Source organism: Lathyrus oleraceus, chromosome 6 (genome assembly GCF_024323335.1).
Source record: "Lathyrus oleraceus cultivar Zhongwan6 chromosome 6, CAAS_Psat_ZW6_1.0, whole genome shotgun sequence".
Lineage (NCBI taxonomy): Eukaryota > Viridiplantae > Streptophyta > Magnoliopsida > Fabales > Fabaceae > Lathyrus > Lathyrus oleraceus.
Window position 1 is genome coordinate 84,715,106 of NC_066584.1, and position 5,752 is coordinate 84,720,857.

A 5,752-nucleotide genomic window follows, 5' to 3' on the forward strand; every position below is an offset into this window, starting at 1 on the left:
TTACCTTTCCCTTTTTAGCATTTAGATATTTTTCGCATAATAGTTTCTACACCGGAAACTATTGTGTAACTTTTTATCGGATCTAACCTTACATTAGATTCTAGTTTTATTTCCTTGGTTTAATTTATTGTTTAATTGAAGAATCCAAGAACAAATCCTACCGGCTTGTGGTGGAGTGTTCAAGACTATTGTTTAACGCATTCAGGTTCTTTAATCATTATTTAATGCTTTGTTTTATTATTTATTTATATTATCTGCCTGTGATGAGTCTGTTTATGCATGATATGTATTTCTGTTTGTTTAGCATGTCTGGCTAATTCGCCTAGATATCGGTATGTAAAGTAAGCGAAATAAGGGATCAAGACTAAGTCGGTCTAATTAAACTTAAAATTAAAATCAATCTTTTTACGGTCTCAATTTACAAGTTTAATAACAAGATTTTTTACCAAAGTAAAAGACATAAAGAAGTTAAAATCAATAGAGCGAGAGTTTGAGGTTTTAACTGGACAGTGTAAATTAGGCATTAATTCTAGATCAGGGCGAGAGCAAGTTTTAGAGTTAATTAAATTCTGACCTTTTCCAAAAAGTATTTTTAAAGATTGAATGTGAGGACGAGAGTTAAGCATTCGGGTTTAATTGTATAACCTAAGTCAACAGAGCGAGAGTTTGAGATAAGGGTGTTTAAAACGGTCAGTGTTTTCTTAAAAAGAGTTTCTGCAACTTTATTACTTTCAAAAAGTGGTTTTTGACTTAATTATAAGTGACAGCTACATTAACATAAAATCATGGTTTATTCAACAGAGCGAGAGTTTGAGATAAAACCTTTAATCAATAAAGTTAACTGAAACGATTTATTTTAAAACCAAGAAACCGACAAAGAATTGAGTCCCTAATTACGACGAACTGCATACCGATATCCGCTTTATTAATATTTAATCTAGATCTTAGTTTAGTTTTTAGCTTCGCCCCCCAAACAATCAACCACTATTCACCTTAGCTTTACGTAGTAACCTTAGATAACGGTATATCGATTCATAAGTCCCTGTGGGATCGATATCTTTTAAAACTACGCGATAGAACTGTGCACTTGCAGTTTGTACCCCAAATTCGACTCACGAAGTCGAGCGACCAAGTTTTTGGCGCCGTTGCCGGGGACTTTTATTTAATCGATATCGTAACTCTTCCGTTACGCTGTAGAGACTAAGGTTTCTTTTTCTTCTATTCTTTCTTTCGTTGATTTGTATGCCACGCACTCGCTCACAAGGCGAACCGCTCTATTTACGAATCAACGATATCGAACTATATCTCCGAGTCTTACGACGAATTCGGGAATATCGTGCTGCAAACAATCTCCCTCCTATAGAACTTCCTGATTTCAAAAACCTTTTTCCTTCGATAACCGAGATGGCAGAACCAGCTCGTGCTCTTAGAGATTACGCCGCTCCATCGCAAGATGAGCCGCATTCAAGTATTGCTCCGCCCGCAACCGAAGCAAACAACTTCGAACTTAAACCTTTGCTGTTGCAGGCGGTGCAACAGAACCAATTCTCTGGAAATCCTACCGAGGATCCAAACCTTCATTTATCCGTATTTGTTCAATACGCTGATACTGTTAAAGCTAATGGTGTCACTTCAGAGGCAATTCGACTTCGTCTTTTTCCTTTCTCATTAAGAGATAGCGCTAGAAGATGGCTTCAATCTCTCCCTTCCAACTCAGTCACCACATGGAACGAGTTGAAGAAAGTTTTTCTTGCCCGATACTTTCCGCCAAGCAAAACAGCTATGTTAAGAGCCCAGATAAACGGATTTAAACAGAAAGACAACGAGTCTCTTTTCGAAGCATGGGAAAGATACAAAGACATGATGAGACTTTGCCCACACCATGGTTTGGAAGACTGGTTAGTAATTCACACATTTTATAATGGTCTCTTATACAACACAAGGTTAACAATAGACGCCGCTGCAGGTGGTGCATTGATGAACAAACCTTATGCTGATGCTTACCAGCTTATCGAGAGCATGGCCCAAAACCACTATCAGTGGGGAACCGAACGAACAACGGTGGAAAAACCTCAAACGAAAACTGGCATGTACGAGATAAGTAACCTTGATCACGTTAACGCAAAAGTGGATGCTTTGGTCCAGAAAATTGAAAGTTTAAACGTATCACCTCCAGCCGCCGTGGTTGCTATAACTCAGAATTGCGAGGTCTGTGGAATCCAAGGCCGCACTCCTACGGACTGTCAACTCTTGACAGGAATCCAAGCAGAGCAAGTAAACTATGCTCAAGGAAGCCCCTACTCGAATACCTATAACTCAAATTGGAAGAACCATCCAAACTTTTCATATAAGAGTAATAATGCTTTGTACGCACCTGGACAGTCCCCAAATCAAGCCCCAGCTATACCTCCGGGATATCAGAAACCGAACCCATCCATGCCTAACAATAACGCCCCTAGGAAATCCAACTTGGAAATCATGATGGAAAACTTTATAGCTTCCCAACAACAAACCAATAAAGATTTCTTAAACCAGAATGTACACACTGGCGAACAACTTAAACAACTAGCAAGCAAAGTAGATGCCTTGGCTACCCATAACAAAATGCTGGAAACACAAATATCACAAGTAGCCCAACAACAAGCACCTACTGCTGCCCCAACTGGTACATTCCCTGGACAGCCCCAACCTAATCCGAGAAGCCAAGCTCATGCAATTATATTAAGAAGTGGAACGGAAGTGGAAGGACCGTCTGATCCAAGGATAGAAAACCAAAACCCTAAGAAATCAACTGAGGAAAGTGAACTTAAGGAAAAGGAAGAGAGTAATAAGGAAACCCTAGAAAAGAAGGAACCTTATGTACCTCCACCACCTTACAAACCACCTATACCTTACCCTCAAAGGCTTGTTAAAACCAAAGATGCGGGCCAATTTAGAAAATTTGTTGATCTCCTTAAACAATTAAACGTTACAATTCCGTTCACCGAAGCTATTACGCAGATGCCCTCATATGCTAAATTCTTAAAAGAAATCCTTTCTAATAAGAGGAAACTTGAGGATAGCGAAACCGTTACACTCCCTGCCGAATGTAGCGCTATAATCCAAAACATGCCCCCTAAACTCAAGGATCCAGGTAGTTTCTCTATACCCTGTCACATAGGAAAATTTGTCATCGACAAAGCCTTATGCGATTTAGGAGCCGGAATTAGCGTTATGCCTTTATCCATATGCAAGAAACTGGAAATGGGAGAATTAAGACCAACCAAAATGTCTGTGCAACTAGCAGATCGTTCCATCAAATATCCTGTAGGAATCCTTGAAAACGTTCCCGTACGCATAGGTCAATTCTACATTCCCACTGATTTTACAATTATGGACATTAGAGAAGATGATATTACGCCCATTATACTGGGAAGACCATTCTTAGCAACTGCCGGTGCAATCATAGACGTAAAACGAGGACGACTCACCTTCGAAGTAGGTGAAGAGAAAATTGAGTTCATTCTTTCCAAATTCTTGAAAGCACCTGCAATAGAAGATACATGTTACTTCATGGATATCATCGATGAATGCATAAAAGAAGCAGAGTCAGGAGAAGACAAATCACCTGACTGCCTTGTAGAAGACAAATCATACCAATGTTTAGCAATAACACCGGATCCTACGCAATGTCTTAACAAACCAACCCCTGACCTGAAAACACTTCCCAAAAATCTGAGATATGAATTCCTAGACTTAGAACTCGAACGACCTGTGATAGTTAATGCAGATCTAGGGAGACTCGAAACAGAAAAACTCTTACATATCTTAAGGAAGTATCCAACCGCACTAGGGTACCACATCACCGATCTTAAAGGAATAAGTCCTTCTATTTGTATGCACCGCATCATGTTAGAAGAAGACTGTAAAACCTCTAGGGAACACCAGAGAAGACTAAATCCGATCCTAAGTGAGGTAGTAAAAAAGGAAATAACCAAGTTATTGGAAGCAGGTATTATATATCCTATATCTGATAGCAAATGGGTTAGTCCTGTGCACGTTGTACCTAAGAAAGGAGGCATAACCGTTATTGAAAACGAAAAAGGGGAAACTATAACTAAACGAATCGAATCAGGATGGAGAATGTGCATTGATTATAGGAAACTAAACAAAGCAACCCGAAAAGATCATTTCCCTTTACCATTCATTGACCAAATGTTAGAACGATTAGCAAAACATTCACATTTCTGTTATCTAGACGGTTATTCAGGCTTCTTTCAAATACCAATTCACCCTGATGACCAAGAAAAGACAACGTTCACGTGCCCTTTTGGTACCTTCGCTTATAGACGAATGCCGTTTGGTCTGTGTAATGCCCCTGCAACCTTTCAAAGATGCATGATGGCAATTTTCGCCGACTTTCTCGAAAACATCATGGAAGTATTTATGGATGACTTTTCTGTATACGGACAAAGTTTCGAAGAATGCCTTGAAAACCTGGAAAGAGTTCTTGAGCGATGTGTAAAAGTAAACTTAGTACTTAATTGGGAAAAGTGTCACTTTATGGTACAAGAAGGAATTGTTTTAGGACACATCATCTCGAACAGAGGAATTGAAGTAGACAAAGCCAAAATAGAGGTAATCGAAAATCTTCAACCCCCAAGAACCGTGAGAGAAGTACGAAGCTTTTTAGGACACGCCGGTTTTTACCGACGATTCATCAAAGACTTCTCTAAGATAACTAAACCTTTAACCGGACTGTTGATGAAAGATGCCGAATTCATATTCGACGATAACTGTTTAAAAGCATTTCAAACGCTTAAGCAAGCATTGATCTCCGCACCCATAATGCAGACACCAGACTGGAATGAACCATTCGAAATAATGTGCGATGCTAGCGATTATGCTGTAGGTGCTGTGTTAGGACAACGCCAGGATAAAAAGCTTCACGTTATATATTACGCAAGCAGAACCCTGGATGAAGCGCAAATGAATTACGCCACTACCGAGAAAGAACTCCTAGCAGTGGTATTTGCGCTAGATAAATTTCGTTCTTACTTGGTTGGAGCTAAAATAATAGTTTACACTGATCACGCTGCTATCAGGTACCTCTTAACAAAAAAAGATGCTAAACCTAGACTCCTAAGATGGATCTTGTTGCTACAAGAATTCGACTTAGAAATCAAGGACAAGAAAGGAACTGAAAACGTAGTAGCAGACCATCTCTCTAGACTTGAGAACCTTGAACCGGAAAGAACATCAATTAATGATGATTTCTCGTATGACAAACTTATAGCTACTTTGGAAGAAAACAACTCCGACATGCAAGTAGGAACCACTTTAGCTATATCTGCCACACCATGGTACGCTGATCTCGTCAATTATTTAGCTGCCGGAATAGTTCCACCTACTCTATCTTACCAACAGAAGAAACGATTCTTCTACGACATAAAACACTATTACTGGGATGATCCCTTACTTTTCAAAAGAGGCCCCGATGGTATTTTCCGTCGATGTATACCCGAAGAAGAGGTAGAAAATATAATCCAACACTGCCACTCCGCTCCTTATGGTGGACACACAAGTACATCCAAGACCTGCTCTAAAATCCTACAAGCCGGCTTTTATTGGCCAACTATATGGAAGGACGTACATACAGCTATTAAGGAATGTGACAGATGTCAACGCACGGGAAACATATCTAGACGTGACGAGATGCCACAAAAAGGTATTTTGGAAGTAGAGATCTTCGACGTGTGGGGAATAGACTTCA

The 5,752-nt window shown here is 39.6% G+C and overlaps 1 pseudogene; it reads right to left on the reverse strand.

Moving 5' to 3' along the window:
- Positions 1-1,789: 1,789 nt before the first annotated feature.
- LOC127099024 (uncharacterized) lies at positions 1,790-1,889 on the reverse strand (annotated as a pseudogene).
- Positions 1,890-5,752: the final 3,863 nt, after the last annotated feature.